The sequence below is a fragment of the Ascaphus truei genome, unplaced genomic scaffold (genome assembly GCF_040206685.1).
Source record: "Ascaphus truei isolate aAscTru1 unplaced genomic scaffold, aAscTru1.hap1 HAP1_SCAFFOLD_1731, whole genome shotgun sequence".
Taxonomy (NCBI): domain Eukaryota; kingdom Metazoa; phylum Chordata; class Amphibia; order Anura; family Ascaphidae; genus Ascaphus; species Ascaphus truei.
The window spans coordinates 26652-44127 of record NW_027454627.1 but is presented as its reverse complement, the minus strand read 5'-3'; the positions used below and the strand labels follow the sequence as shown (position 1 = coordinate 44127).

The window sequence follows — 17476 nt, the reverse complement described above, 5'->3', positions numbered from 1 at the left end:
TTATATTGTACCTTTGTAAGTGCAATTCTTATTCCCCTCCCTCCCTTCCCCTCATTAAATTTTACAATTTTACGCTATGGGTGTGCGCTCTCTCTTCCCCCTTTTCATATATATATATATATATATATATATATATATATATATATATATATATATATATATATATATATATATATATATATATATATATATATATATATATATATATATATATATATATATATATATATATATATATATATATATATATATATATATATATCTCTCACTGATCACTGCTTTGGTAACAGCTCAGGTGTGTCTTATGAAAGTCACCTTATAAAAAAGTAATATTTAAAAAATATAACAGTGGACTGACTTTAGATCATTTTTTTTAAAACTCAGTTTTAGCTGATCTAAAAGGCTTTCATTATTATTTTCTGTTGCAGTTATTATGTATAGTTTGATGCAAAACTTTTTTTCATACCATATTAGAAAAAAAAATGAAGTGACATAAAAATGATTTTTTTGAATTATTCTCCCCGTAGAGTTTATGCAAGCCGCAGCATATTTACTTAAAGGTATTTCAACTTGGATGGAAACTTTTTCTATTTAATAACGAGAAACTATTATAAAAACATCTAGAGTAAATTAAAATACACTACTTTTTTATTCTATAAAAATTGATGAGCTGGAAATTGTAACTTTTGCTGGAGGCACCAAGTCTACTGTAATAAAGTAGTCATTTGGCAGCAGCAAAATGTATACAAATAATTACATGGATCAGAATAAGGGAAGCTGTAGATAAAAACAATTAAACGTAAAGTCAGTGTTTTAAAACACAAGGCAACAGATGCATTCAAACTGCAGGATGTTAGTAATCTGCAATGCTCCCACACCCTATTTCATTGGACCATACATTTTGGGGCACAGGATTAAAAAGGTCATATATATGGTTGCCATTTTTACCATGCTGGTTTGCAGAAAAGGAGAGAGAGAGGATGTAATTCATTTCAGCTGTAGCTCAACGATCAATCAAAGCCCAAGACAAGGCAAATCCTTTAACTCCACCATGATATGCAGCTTTTCCTCTGTGCAGGGGCTAACTCCAGGAAGATAAATGGTCAGCTGTGTTGGATTTAAGCTGTCCAAAAGAATAAGCAAATGCTAAGGAGATGCAACAGGGGTTCTGCAGTCGTGTTGGATGTGATTTCTTAAATGGGAAACTGGAGTCTCTTTGTAAGACAGTCAGTACAGCAGAGATGGTAGTTCCATGCTCTCTGTGAACTTTTTCCTTCTTTATCACTTCAAAAGTAGAACACGCTGCATTTGTACAGTATGTGTCTCTGTCACGCAGTCTGAAACATTGTCACATTCTTTTTCACTGTTCTCTAACAAAACTTGACTGCGCAGAGGAAAGATTACCAAATGTTTCATGCTGAGGCATTTGCATTTTCATACTTTGTATTCCATCTATTTTCATAGGATCCCTAAAGTTGTTTGGCTAGATGCCGAGCATTCTTAGACCATTAGAGGTTCTGCAAAATACAGTTCATGATTCTCACACAGGGGTCTCAAACTCAGTCCTCAAGGGCTGCCAACAAGCCATCTTTTATGGATATTCCTGCTTCAGCACAGGTGGCTGAATCTGAGCCACTGATTCAGCCACCTGTGCTGAAGCCAGAATATCCATAAAAGCTGGCCTGTTGGTGCCCTTGAGGACTGCGTTTAAGACCCCTTCTAACAAAATAACATAGTAATTGATCTAGAAAAAAAAGACATTTATAACTATGGTCACGAACGCACGTGACCTGTACATGTGACAGAAGCCCAAGGGTTAATACACACAGCTAGTCATCTGACCCACTTTTCATCCCCCCAGGATCCCTCAAATGAGTAATATCTCCCTCAATCTGTCACAATATATCTTAAAACAAAAAAAAAAGCCCAATCGCTGGGATCCTTGGTCCCTGTTTACTAAGAAAAAGCTGTAATTAATGCACAAAAATCTATTAGGGCAAAATGTGTCCGAAAATATCATTACTCTTCAAAGCGTTCAGAGTTCAATTAAAGCCCGCAGACAATTCTTATTACCTAGTGCCTAGGTTACAGAAAAAATAATGTTTCAAGAACATAAAGTGCAATATATGCAGACGGTTCATAAAATAAAAGGATAATACAATCAGAAGTCTCTAACATAACATCGCCATATATTTGGGTTCTCTCAAAAGGGTCGAGTGGAGAAGCTGAGATTTCACAGCACTGACACTCCCTTGTTTGAAAATCAAAATTCATAATCTAAATGCATGGGTTTTACCATAAAATCCTTCTGCATTGAGCACAGCATAAGCCCATCTGGGTGTGTCCTTAATCCCTCCCCCCCCCTCACTCCAGTGACACTCTTTTTTAAAGGAAACAAAAAATATATCCGTTTGAATCAAAAGCTGCCTGAATATGGAAACATGCTCATAAGTTTATTTCTATAATACTTAGAAGATTGCCATCTTCACAGTTGTGTTTGTATAATTAAAATACGTGTGAATATTAAGTTGATGTGATTAATGCCAGGTTTGTGAAACACACAGAATCTGTCCTATGCCCACTAACAATAGTTTAGCACCATTTAATTTGTCTGGTCGCAAATGTTACAAGATATATTTGTAATTCTTGCGACTGATATCAGATCCGCAATATTTTATATTTAGTAGATTCACACAGCCACAGGGAATATCTTCCTGGACATCACGTCTGGCACTTCCAGAACACCAGAGGAATCCCTTTCAAGTCACTTTATAAAAGGTTTTTGTTTATGTTCACTGTCAGAAAAGAGTTGTGACTCCTCCATTTCCTAAACCAGGTTTTGTCCTGAGATTACCTCACTCGGAGACTAATACAGAAAACCAGGCTAGTCCTAGGGCTGGACCTGACATAAAAACAATGCCTTGTATTTTTAAGATGCAACTTGCAACTCAAATTAACTTCTGGGGTGCCAAATTATTAAAATACTGAATATTTTCTGGCCTTATCATGACACCCATCATGCTGAACTTTTTCTTTTGGTTCCACAATGGAGAACATGATAGCTTTTTGGTCCTGTTAACCTAAGAGATGCTTTTTCAGCGCTAAAGAAAAGCAACACCTTATACCCCATTGGCTTGCATTAGCTGCAAGGCGTCTGCTGACGCCAGAAGGAGTTTATCGAATAGCACCACTTAGTAAATATAGGCTTTCATGGTTCACCCTTAAATCAACATCACCAATCAATCTGTGTATGCCACCTTGGTGTAAGTGTTATTGTTTTACACTGAAATGGAAGGTCACATTTTTTTTAGTTGACTCCGGAGTTATGTAAAAGTGTATGCGAGTCAGATTAAACATTACAGGTGTAGAGAATGTAAAAAGTATATATAAAATGTGATGGGAAAAGGTTGGTACCTTTCTGCAACCGTTCTCTGTAATATCTGACGTCAAGTGCCGTCCCCTGATGAAATGATTGATATCACGAAACGCGTAGGGTTGGTGGTTTATTTTGAGGTTTGCCTTGCAGCCCAACTCCTGAGGAGAAGTCCTGGTCTCTCCGGTTGTCTGAAAAACACTGCAGAGGTAAATCACACAGCTGGTGACTGTCACGCTGTGCTCACCACGGACAAGGAGGGACCCCGAAACTGAGGTGAGAAGGATAACACCTGCACCCACAGCTACGGGGACATGCCTGGAAAGTGGAAAATAGGCATCTGGAACCGTACGGGAGTATAAGATGAAGTAAGATACTCACCGGACGAAAAGGGAGGTTCCAGAAGGATAGTTGGTACCGAGAGCGTGGGGTCCAGAGCCGGGAGGTAGGTTGGAATCCGTGAGCCGAGGTAAAGGGTCGGAGAGTTCAGGAGGTCAGAGTGCAAGCCAAGAGTCGAAGTCCAGAGCGGGTCCACAGCCAAGCCGGTTCGATACACAAGAGATCACTAGGGAAGACAAAGAGACAGGGACTAAGGAAGGCACGACCGTGGGTAACACAGGTCACACAATGCTATGCTCAGCTGAGCAGGGTATATGTAAGGAGAGAGCCCAATGGGAAGAGGGGGAGGAACGGAGGAGCGGTCCCATGGGGAACAGGGATAGGTGGAAATAATGCCCCAGCTGATTTGCTTGACGCGCGGCATGTGAGTGGTGCACGCGCATCAGGCGTCTGCCCCGCGCAGGGGAGGTGCGCGCGGCCTGAGCTGGGGACGGGAGTCCCTCTCGCGGAAGGAGAGAAAGGTGCGCGAGCATGCGCGCTTCTAGTGGCAGCCGTGGGGACCAGGGAAAAGGAAGGAGAGGCCCGCTCGTGGCGGAGATCCTGTGGAGCAGGAGCCGCAGGGTGCCGGGTGAGTTGTAGCCTGGGAGGAACCCTCTTGGGGAGAGGTGTTCCTCGGGGTCTTACAGTGACGTTACAGCAGCACCCGCACAAACTGCACTGACTGAGCACACAGCGCCCGCACCAACTGCACTGACTGAGGACAGCAGCACCCGCACCAACTGCACTGACTGAGGACACAGTGCCCGCACCAACTGCACTGACTGAGCACACAGCAGCACCTGCACTGACTGAGCACACAGCACCTGCACAAACTTCACTGACTGAGGACACAGCGCACGCACCAACTGCACTGACTGAGCACACAGCAGCACCTGCACCAACTGCACTGACTGAGCACACAGCAGCACCTGCACCAACTGCACTGACTGAGCACACAGCAACTGCACCAACTGCACTGACTGTGCACACAGCAGCACCTGCACCAACTGCACTGACTGAGCACACAGCAGCACCTGCACCAACTGCACTGACTGAGGACACAGACCTGCACCAACTGCACTGACTGAGGACACAGCGCCCGCACCAACTGCACTGACTGAGCACACAGCAACTGCACCAATTGCACTGACTGAGCACACAGCACCTGCACCAACTGCACTGACTGAGGACACAGCACCTGCACCAACTGCACTGACTGAGGACAGAGCAGCACCCGCACCAACTGCACTGACTGAGGACACAGCATCTGCACCAACTGCACTGACTGAGCACACAGCACCTGCACCAACTGCACTGACTGAGCACAGCAGCACCCGCACCAACTGCACTGACTGAGCACACAGCACCTGCACCAACTGCACTGACTGAGCACACAGCACCTGCACCAACTGCACTGACTGAGCACAGCACCTGCACCAACTGCACTGACTGAGCACAGCAGCACCTGCACCAACTGCACTGACTGAGCACACAGCACCTGCACCAACTGCACTGACTGAGCACACAGCGCCCGCACCAACTGCACTGACTGAGGACAGAGCAGCACCCGCACCAACTGCACTGACTGAGCACACAGCACCTGCACCAACTGCACTGACTGAGCATACAGCACCTGCACCAACTGCACTGACTGAGCAGCAGACAGACATAAGGATCCAGATACTACAGGACCCCCCGAGGGGTCGTCACACTTCCCCTTAAAAGTGTGATGGCTTTCACTTAATGTAGCCATGTATTTGTCATCATAACTCTGTGTCCAGGACATACATGAAAACGAGAGGTAACTCTCAATGTATTACTTCCTGGTAACACATTTTATGAATAAATAAATAAGTGCAACAAGTGATGTCAGCTCTCTGCACGGTTTCACTTGCTAAAGCAGGTGCCCCATGTCCCATCGAATTTGTGATTGTAAAAGCCAATGGTTAAAATAGTAAAGGTCGAGTTCTACAAAAAGATAATTCTGCTATTGATGTACAGTACAGCATAATTCACTATTGAGAATAATTTGCTTTTCCATCAATAGTAATAAAAGTGAGAGGTAGATTGATCAAATACTGCGCAACAAGAGATTATTCTGGGAAATATATCTGTTGTACAGATCCATTTTTATTCTTTGAGATACCATTATCAATTTTTATGGCAACTCACAATATAATCAACATTTAGGTCAGTTCACACTACGGTGCTGTAAAATTATAAACCTAAACTTTTTTTGTTAAATGAAGGAATCTTCTTAGTACAGTAGTTCTGCATTTTGTTATATATATATGCAAAAAGTGGCACTGTGTGCTCATTTGCATGTCATTTCCCAGAATCCCTTGCTGCAGTGGTAGTGCTGTGTGCTGGGTGATAATGGTGAAAGGCAGGGTTGCAGACCTGCCTAAGACATGCAGATTAGCATACAGTTGTATTTACATTTGCATTGCTGAGGAGGGGTTTTGTCCCTTTTTTTACTCACCTTAACTTAACTTAACTTAACTTAACTTAGTGTGTGTGTGTGTGTGTGTGTGTGTGTGTGTGTGTGTGTGTGTGTGTGTGTGTGTGTGTGTGTGTGTATGTGTGTATATATGTATGTATACATATATATATATATATATATATATATATATATATATATATATATCTCAAAATAAAACTGATGACAGAATAAATCAGTAGTTACATAACTACATCTTAAATCACTAAATTAAAATCTTCATCCAGTTCATTTCTAGGATGCTTAGCACTTACCAAAGGTTCCGAAGATTTCTTGAACCCTATTCTCTGTATTCCTAGCGTGGAGGTTTTTGTGATATTTGAATGTTAACTGAAGCGCTTTATATCTTTTAATATAACATTTGATGTTTGATTTCACAAAACCTGAGTGGAATGGATCCGATGGCAGATTAAAATCCATATGCCCACATTTTTTAGTGCCTACTATACCTTTGTTAAAAACACAGCGAGAAAGCCGCAAATCAGGTTTTGGCCAGCTTCACCCACCTCTATTAGAGATGAGCAAACTTTTCACACAAGTTTACGAATATTTGCCTTTTATCTTAATATATAGAATTGAAATTTGTGAGGTTGGTGCTAGATGTGGTGAATTTGATTGGTCCTCAGCCTCTGGCCAATCAGATTGGTGGCTCTATGACGTCACCCAACTGCCACTCTCTTCTCCTCACCCGCAGCTCACCTTCCCCCTCGGCTTCACCCAAAACACACCCAACACACACACACCCAACACACACACACACACACCTCCCCGCCGGCTTCCCCCCCCCCCAGCTCACCTCCCCCCAGGGAATCCACCAGGCTCACCCGAGCCCCGGCCAACAGCAGCATGCGGGTAGTGTCGCCGTCGACACAGCTCCGTGCGGGGGGGTGGGGGAACCGCCGCCGCCTCCAGCTGCCTCTCCCCCACCACACAGTTTCTGAGCAGCACCTCACCTCCTCACCACCCGCCGACACAGCTCCACACGGGGGAGGGGGAACCAACCCGCCGACACCCACCTCTGCCCCACCATCCCCCACCCTCTATCAGCAGCGCTTCACCTCACCACCCGCTGCCGACAAAGATGCGGGGAGGAGGGGGAAGGACAACACCACTGCAGTCGCCTTTGAGCCCACCACCACCACCCCCCCTCTCAGCCCACCACCACCACCCCCCCTCTCAGCAGTGCCTCACCTGTCCACTCGCCGCGGACACTAGCACGCCACTTCTAGTCAGCAGGAGGGGGGGGCGCCGACACTAGCGCGCCACCGCCAGTCAGCAGAGGGGGGGAGGGAGTCAGGAGAGAGGGGGGGGGAGGGAGTCAGGAGAGAGGGTGGGAGAGGGAGTCAGGAGAGGGGGGAGAGAGGGAGTCAGGAGAGATGGGGGGAAGCACACAAATACATACTGACTGACACACACTGGCTGACTGACACACTGGCTGACTGACACACTGGCTGACTGACACACTGGCTGACTGACACACTGACTGACTGACTGACGCACACACTGACTGACACACACACTCACTGACTGACACACTTCCCCCCTCAGTCAGCTCAGCTGTCAAACACACGGGGGGCACGGAGCTGTGAACAGAGGGGGTGGAACGGAGCTGTGAACGGGGGGGAGGGGGGAAACAAAGCATTGAATGGGGGGGAATCGGAGCTGTGAACAGTGGGGGGAGGGGGGCGCAGCTCTGAACAGCTGTGAAGAGGGGGGAAGGGAGTTGAGAGGGAGGATGGGGGAGCCAGAACATTACATCACGGGCAACGCCGGGTATATCAGCTAGTTTTGAATAAACGGTTATCCACATTTCACAAGTTCACAACCAGCTCAATAGAATTACCTGTAGCTCAATTTGCACGTTTGCTTTATTTCACTTTGATAAAGCTCCCCAGAGCTAAACATGTCGGTGTGATCCTCCGTTGGTGCAAATAATCGCTTTTTTTAGCTCACCCTTTTTTACTGCCATTTTGTTTTGTGTTGCGGTACTTTTTGGCTTTGTGCCATTTTTTCTTCTGTCTACCTATCCTGCATGACGCACGCTTGGGCCGATGCCCGGCGAGTTTGAAGATCATTGGATATCACAAACTACTTGTTGTGAGTACAATTTCATTTACATTGGATGTTCTTGAAAATGCGGAGGTTTCTCTGTGTACTGGGACACACATGACTCATCCTTTCTCTAGATTGAGAGTCTAGTTCAGTACTATCCTCCTGCAAGACTTATTACATATGCTTATGTCTCATATACTTGGCCAGGGTCAGGTCTTCTAAGAAATTACCGATGTCTTATCATTGAAGGACTCTCAGTATTGCTTCAAAAGCTTTCTAAAAAGTATCTTCAGGTCTTCTAAGAAATTACCGATGTCTTATCATTGAAGGACTCTCAGTATTGCTTCAAAAGCTTTCTAAAAGGTTTCTTCAAAGCTTCAGTGTATCCCACTCCCTTGAGCACCAGCCATCCCTCGCAGGATAACTCTACTACCTGCTTTATTTAGCTGATTGTAGCAACTTTCCTTAATTTAGCTAAATGTGGAGACTATAGACAGCGCATAGGATCAGGGTTTGCTCTGTGTATGCGCTATACAAAACGTTGAGATAGATCGATAGGGCACACCCACCGGGTGCATTTGCGAAGGAAATGGGGACTGACACAGACGTGTTTGTGCATTTGGAATGGAGTGTGACTACTCAATGACTTATGTCTAGTTATACTGGCACCGGAGGAAGGCTGGGAAGGTGGTGGTCAATCAAGACCTTGAGTACTTTACCCCAGCACAAGCCTTGTGGTGTTAAAATAAATTAAACTGAAAGGAAGGTTTTACTAAAATTATCATCATTGTCCTCCCCAGGTGAGGACAAATAGGTCACCACTATCAGGATGGAGGTTGCAAGACAAGGACTACAGGTTTTTGGCACCACTTGAAGGGGATTGCCAGTGCCATGCTAAACTAAACCCATGTGTTATTACTGGCATGAGTGAGGGGGAAGAGGACTTTGCTGAAGAGGAGTATTTTTCTGAATATGGACAGGCCTCTGGGCATACAACGGCACCCACAGAACTACCTGTGAGGAAACTGTCCAATACAGCCACCGGAAAATGTGCATGGGGGAGCACAAGCTCTGGGTCATCTATTTCAAGGAAGTGTTGGTAGGAGGGATGGCTGAGGCAGGGATTGAAGCAGAGATGGAGGAGGTAAATCATCATCTTGATAATGATGAGTGTGTACTTGATACACAAGCAGGGGAGGAAAGCATCTCTGATGGCACTAGTAGTATAAGAGCTAATAATGTGATCCATGGTGCTTTAATAACTGTTAATGGTGCTTGTGGTGGCATCACTGTGCGCAGCAGGCAGCCATAGCAACCACAGTGCTCCAATTGTTAGTAGTACTTGATCTGCTATTAATGTTCTATTTCAAAGTAAACACACAGCATCCCAGCAAGCTCAAGAACATACAACCCCAAAACATACCACATTTTTATATATATATATATATATATATATATATATATATATATATATATATTGTCAAAAGGAGTGCTACTGGGCGTGGCCAAATGTATACAACAAAAGACAACTATGTCCATTTTAATCAGGTAGTGTTAGGACCTGCTAATGGTCATGCATTGATGTGGCTTGCAGGCTTGTAACTCTTTGGCCAAAGGGTTTAACTAAATGACTCTTTTTCAAGAGAATATATATATATATTTCATTGTGTATTTTTGTTATATTGGATGTAACATTGGGCTTTTCTGTCTTTTGTTATATTCTATTTGAAAGTAAAATGAAAACACAAAAGCCCACTACCACCCACACATTCGTTGTCTGCTTCAGAAAGAGTACACAATGTCTGGCAACAGCAGCCAATACTATGTCATTTGTCATCAAGAGTGCATGCCTCTGGTAGTGGCAATGGGAGAAGCACTTTATTACACAACATGAAACTGTTGAGGTGGAAGAGTATGATGAATATGTTAGGCGTGGCATGTGCAGCAGAGATACTGAGCTGCTGCTTCAAAGCTACAGCTTCGACCAAAGAGTGAAGGTAAAGAAGGTGAAATAAGTACTTCCTCCAAGCTGCTGGTGCTGTTGTGCGTGCCATGCAGACTGAGCCTCTAGCGCTGGCAAAATCCCTCCTCGGTTTGGCTGGAGTGGCAAAACCCAGTCTCTGCCAGAGCGCATTTCTTTTTGCCCCTAGTTAACTGCTATAGCCTTGAAATAAAAGTTTGAATGGTTTAGAAATATTGAGTGCGTCTACTAATATTTTCGACAAGTCAATGTATATCTTATTTCTTATGCGACATTGATTTTAATCAGAATGTAATATCTTCTACATGTTTAAGTGCTTGCCTGCTTTATCAGAGAGAATAATGTCTTTTTTTTTTCAGCTTTAAGAGTGTCAAGCAGTAATTAATATATATGACAAATGCAAATTAGCTTCTAAAGAGAATCTAATAGAAACCTGTGCTTCATATGAACTGCGGCAGTAAATTTGCAATGGAATATAAAGTATAAGTAGGTTATATGCAAATTCACCTCTGCAGTAGGGAAAGTGGCAATTTAATGATCAAAAGAAAATAAAAAATGACTTTGTCGGTTGTACAAAATGTTTGTAAAGAGGAGGAAAGCATTTAAGACACATACCCATGTGTATGTTTAGTTCTGTTTGCAGCTTCAATATAGGGTTTAATGATCCTGGTTTTACATCAGGCTGTTTTAGCAGAGATACTGTATGTGCATAGATTGGAATAAGATGGGCAATTCTAGAGCTACTGTTTGTCTTGGGATGTGGACATTCTCACTGTGTAGCACATTAAGTGGCTCAAACATGCATGTTTAAATAAGGCTCTTCAAAATTCCACAATATACTTTACAATGATAAAGAACAAGAAAGAGTTAATGAAAAATATACCACGCTGTAAAATTATACACATTTTAAATATCATACAGTGAGCTCTGTCTGAAATGTGAACTTCACACACTCGTCTACAGTATGATGTCACCACAACTTGTCAGTCCTCTTCTCCAATGTGGAGACCGGAGGGAACAAGATTGAATATATGCTACCTGATTGATGAATGATTGCTTGGAAAGCAAAGTGTGGCAGATATGTCATTTCCACATGTTTCTCCTGCTTTTAATTTTTAAGTAATAAATAACAATCAAAACAAACAACAATTGGAAAGCTCAAACCTTAATGGACGTGTTGAGTTGATTCTGTGCATCCACGCAAGCAGATACCAATTGTACAGTAACTAAGTTATAGTTTGTCACTTAGAGCATGGGTACGCAAACTTTTGGCACTGCCTCCCCCCCCCTGCTGCTCTCCCCCACTGCTCGCGCCCCCCTTGACCTTTGTAAGGTAAGGTCATGTGATGTCACATGACCCCGCAGCGTAATTTGATGCTGCATTGCCATGGCGACACATCGCTGAAGCCAAGGTAAGTGAGTTACAGAGGCCTTGCGCACTCCTTGGCATTTAATTTTAATGCTTTGGGAAAGAACGTTGGGCCTCTGTAACCGCTGCACCCCCCTGTAACCGCCGCGCCCTCCCCAAAAAAATCTCGTACCCATTTTGCGCACCCCTGATTTAGAGAATAGAGATGGGTGAATTTCTTTGGCAGATTTGGATTCGCCACGGATTGGTCGGTTACTTTGGTCCGTGGATTTTTTTTTTTTTTTTTAACTTCAAGATTTTTATTCGGTTTCACAACAGGTACATTATGCCACATCCCATGGTAAAACAATTTGAAACCCCCCGAGGTTTACCCTTTTCACTCTCACTATCAAGGGTAAAATCACTCATAAGCAACAAGGGACTAACAACATACACTCACAAGACTAGACAAACCTGACTCACCGGACCGAAGACTAGACAACAGAGGGAAAAAACAATTAGGAGGGGAAAGGAGGGGGGGGGAGAGGGAATGGACTGCCACCATGTTCTTCGGTAGTGGAAGATCTGCTGTCGGTCCGTATTGCGCCCTTCTTTGTGACACCTGACGACTCCTCCTCTTGGTTCTAGTTTTATTAGTTTTAATAGTCGGGGGGGATCCTACCTGTCACGTGCCTATGTTGTAGTATGTTCCGCTCCGTCACCAGAGAACGCACTTGTGTTTATTATTGCAAAATTGTGCTGGCATCTACCCCGGGGATGTCGGATTGGGTAAGCCATGGCTCCCATACTTTTAAGAAATTAATTGGTCGGATTGGTCGGTTACTTTGGTCCGTGGATTTTTTTTTTTTTAACAGCAATAAACCATCCGTGGATTTCAGCAATCCGCTTGCGGATGGATTCTTAACATCCATGTATTGTATCCAATGGAGGTTTTGGATTCATCTGTGCAAATTGAAACGGTAACACTCCATCAGCGGATTTTACACGGTGGAACAGATTTTGAATGGCAAATTCGGAAGAATCCAGAAAACGGATTTTAACTAGTTCGCCGATCTCTATTAGTGAACACATATAAAGCCCCATCCAGGAGCCCTGGGTAGCACTAACCCCTGTCCACAAAGATACTCTGTGACGCCATGACTGTGAACTCAAAGGAACTCTTGGTTGATTGGATGTCATGGGTTCACATACAGTAAGTAATGTCTTCCATCTGGCATAAACAGAGCTATTGTGCTAGATAAAGTACTGTATACTGCATGTAATAGGTTTATGACCTTACAACTCCAGGGTAAAGGCTGGGAATGCACAGGATACCAATTAGAGTATTGTTGCACACCCCTTTATATAATTAGTCTGTATTTCCTATTTGACCTTGGACATATCACATACAAGTAGTAGAAAAAGATTTTCCACATCCTGTGGTCATCATTTGTTTGAGCAGGGAGAAAAGGATTTATGCCAAGACCGACCAAGCAATGTATCATGGAATTAACACGTGCAGTTTTAACAAAACTGTATTGTGGAAATGTAAATATAGGCACAGTCTAGGGTACAGTATAATTCTATTCAGTAATTGTTTCTAAGTTAGATGATATATTATTTTTTCTAAAATTACTGCTGAAAGCATTCACAAATGAATGTTACATACAGTAGCTTCGCTGTTTTGTTTTTAATGCATGTTTATTATTAATGTCCTTTTCATTATTTATTCAATAATGTGCAAAATCCAATAAGATCTAATACTGCGGCGAATGCATAATGTCATACAGTATGCTTTGAAAAGGTAAAGTTAAATGTAAATCAAATCAGGCAACTTCAAAAATATACCTTTCATCTTTAACAAAGAAGTGTTAACACCAAGGGAGCACACACTTTTTGAGCTGCGCCCCATGACAGCTCCCGCTCGCTTTCGCGCCCCCCTCACCTTGTTTGATGGATTCAAATGACGCCGCGGGGTCACGTGGCATGATGTCACATGACCCCGTTGCCATGGAGACCGACGTGTGATGTCAGTCTGCATGACACCTCGGCATCATTTGATGCCGCGTTGCCATAACAACGAGTCTTGCCAGCTCTACAGAATCCCAGTAAGCGAGTTGCAGAGGCCTCACGCAATCCCCCGGCATTTCTTTGAAATGCCTCGGGGAAGAGCGCGGGTCTCTGCAACCGCCCGCACCCCCCCCAAACAAATCCAGCGCCCCCCACTTTGCGCACCGCTGGTTTATACAACAAAGCAAGACACGCTAAAATTCCTGTTAGGTTTAATTAGTTGCAGAGCAAAGTGTCTGATTTTAATGTTAAATGTGTCAAATTAAACGCAGTACACAAATCAATAAAAAAGAATAAATAGAGTGGAAAATGGACAATAGGTACATTTAGTCATTGACTAATAACAAGTGCATCGAAGATGTAGAAAGTCAATTTTCTCAGGCTGTATTATATATATATGTAACGGCTGGACCCCCCTTGTCTGACCCACCCAATCTCATATTGGCCCGTGTGGTCTAACCGGTCCCCATTACAAGGTCGTGTGTGGTGGTGCACCTGCTAGTAACAGGACTCCTGAGTCTCCCGCTTGGTGTTATAGAGGATGGCAACAGGACAGGCATCTGAGGTAGTGGTTATGAGTCCAACTTACTTCATGTGCAGCGCCTCCACGTCATCAGGATCTATGCTTCCGCAGGGAGATGGTCCTGGTGAGGAACTCCTTCTCGGTGGTGACTGCCACTGCAGAGTAATCTCACACTCACACAGTGGGGGTATCTTTGAACTTGGCATCTTTATTGTAGAATGGGATGTAGCAGACTGCCCCCTGCAGCTGCCGGCTCTAGCCGCACATCTCTCTGTGCTGTCCCTTTGCCAGGTACGCCCTCCCGTATTGAAGTGGGATTCCCGTTCTCCTAGGGAGATCACCACTGCGCCAGGTCCCTGGACACAGCGTGGCTTAGACAGACTTGATTGGTCACTCTGCTACCGCTAGTTACAGCACTAGGGTCACAAAAGTATTCCTCCAATCCCTTATGCAGGAGCATACATTTTACCAGCTGCTTCACACAACTGCTGGCTAACACTACACTAACTGACAGTGCTGTGCCCTTTATACCTCAGGGGGCAGGCGCATCTCTGATGTCACTATCCAGGGACTCAGAGCATACAGCCACTCCCTTCCTTACACAGGGCACCACACCAGGGTGTGAGGGAAAACCTCCATAACTACTGTTGGCAGGCCTCTACTTACCAGGACTTACTGCCAACAGGGAAGATGTACGCAGTCATTATTATGCATGGCTACATATATATAAAACTATCAAGTATGATGTTACTGAGATAGTAAGGTGTTGGTGCGCTACAGACTGGAATCTTTGACGGTAAAAAAAGCCAAATGAGTTGATATTGTAAGTGTAAATATTGAGATACAGTAATAATTGGGACGCACAACATCAATTAACACGTATAATGTTCAGTGTAAATATGTCTCCTAAGATATGCACTGCCCGTATAATAAGCCACCGGAAACACAAACCTGCTAAGTGAAGTGAATAAACACATTTTATTTCTGCCATTATTATACGTTACAGTGCAGAAATAAATAAAGAAATGCAAAATGTCTGTGTGTTGCATTTCCGTAGTTCTCTGTGGATAAGCTCTCCTAAGTCATATTAAATTCAAAGATTACATATTGAGTTGAACTATTTTGCAAATGTTTCCGTGTACATTAACACCAGGGAGTATTTACAACCTAAACGCCACAATGAGAATATAAAGATTTGCTGACATAACTGGCATACTGTATGAACAGCAACTTTTTAAGAACTATGATTATTTCAACGATGGTGCTTTGGGTATATCATTAAGAAGCTATTACACACCATGCTTCTTTCACAATTACTAATATTAATATTACTGTAGTAAGGACTAGGAAACTGACAAATAAATATGATGTGTCTTTATTACGTTGTTTTATAATGAAGCTTAAATGACATACACAGATCTATTCAATGGTAACGTACAGTATCCCATCCCATACTGTAGCTGACTTGGATTCCAAATTAGCAAAGTTCTATTTGGTTCAAGAAGTGAAATGTAGAATAGTGATGGGAATCAGTATTTAATCGGTGTGAATAAAACCCTCTCAAGTGTGTTTTCAATGTATTTATCACTAGATTTAAAAACTAGTAGTGGAGTGGCACAGTTTCTCTCTTGCTCACCGCTCTCTCATAAATTTTCACAATTGGTAATCATCAAATACAATTGCTGCAATTCAACTTTACTCTATTATTACGGTACTTTTTTTCCCCCTCTTTACAAATTGTTGTTGTCTTACTACTTGGTTACATGTATTAAGCCAGGGGTGCGCAAACTTTTCCCAGTGCGCATCCCTGCCCGGCCCAGCGTCAAATGACACGCATGGTCATGTGCTGTCATGTTTCCATGGTAATGTGACATCACGTGACCCTGCGGCGTCATTTGACGCTGGGTTACCATGACGATGCGTCGCTGGAAGGGAAGGTAAGTGTGTTATAGATGTCTCGCACGGTCCACCGGCATTTAATTTAAATGCCGAGGGGAGGGGAGCGCGGGACCTCTATACCTGCCTCGCCCCCCCTCAAAATCTCGCGTCCCCAGTTTGCGCACCCCTGTATTAAGTGTTGCAATTATTACACATTTGTAGCATGACTACAAAATTGATGGACTATTTTGAAAGTTTAACTCTTTTGTGTGAATGTATCAAGGTTTTTGGCTATATTACACCAGCGTTTTGGACAGTAGATTTGGAGCAATTGGGGGAGGAGTGGCTTGGAGCATTAATATTATAATTCTAGTTTATTTGTAAAGTGTCAACATATTCCGCAGCACGGTACAACGGGGGCACATATTTCTGTATATTACATAAACAGAGAGACATAGGACAAACAAGCGCAAACGGATACAAAATAATGAGATGTAGCAATATCTGCATCAATATAATGCATTATGTATTTTGCTGCATTTCAGCTTTCATGTTCTATAAATAGCGTCACGAGGAGTGAAAAGCGGCTATTATAATATTCTCTCTCTTTCTGCATAACATTTAGTGCTAATAAAGGTTCTAAAATTCTCTAGTCTTTGGGGACTCATTTGGAACATATTAAATATTTTATAATTGAGAAACATTTGAAATTATGAAGGACTGCTTATCCAGTAATATTGAACCAATATACAGTACAGAAACGACATACAGTATAGCTGACCTTTTTTTATTCCGGGTTGTCCAGACGGAGTTTAACACTCATTCTTATCTCCGACAATAATTGTGTAGCCCTTAGAATCTCACAAAGGATCAGATCCACAAAAGGGGGTTAAGCTTTGTCACGCCTCAGCTCCCGCTCGTATGGATGGGAATAAAATAGAGATCTGGGCCACCGTTTCAAACTCTGAGTCCTATTAAAAAAGGGAAAATATTTCTATTTATTTTTAAACTTCACTCCAACAAGGAGGGATTCAGCAATCCCACTGTTACAAATACGTTTGCTGTTTATTTGTTTTGGGAAGTTTTTTCTGCCTCGCTGATTGTGCCGTTGTTATCATTCCGACAAAGAGTCCAAAGTCTCCTTAAATTCGCAACAAGAACAGAAACACATTTTTTCTTACGCATGTAAAATGTGCATGTTACCTGTGCAGAGGTTATGGGCAGTAAACTCAGCATCCTATATTCTCTATGGTGTTTTAAAGTAAAGGCTATCACTCTTCTTAATTAAGGCTTTTCAGAGGGACTCTGCCTAAAATCACCTTAGTTGCCTTTTCAGGCTCTCACCTGATTCTAATTGGACCCCTTGGAACATT

At 43.1% G+C, this 17476-nt stretch overlaps 1 long non-coding RNA gene across 1 annotated transcript; it reads right to left on the bottom strand.

Annotated features, from left to right (window-relative positions):
* Positions 1–3424: 3424 nt before the first annotated feature.
* On the bottom strand, positions 3425–17140 carry LOC142476780 (uncharacterized). The gene is made up of 3 exons (XR_012791979.1): positions 16885–17140; positions 3755–3938; positions 3425–3564 (listed from the first exon to the last, which is right to left on the bottom strand). It is a non-coding gene; the product is annotated as an uncharacterized LOC142476780 (long non-coding RNA).
* Positions 17141–17476: the final 336 nt, after the last annotated feature.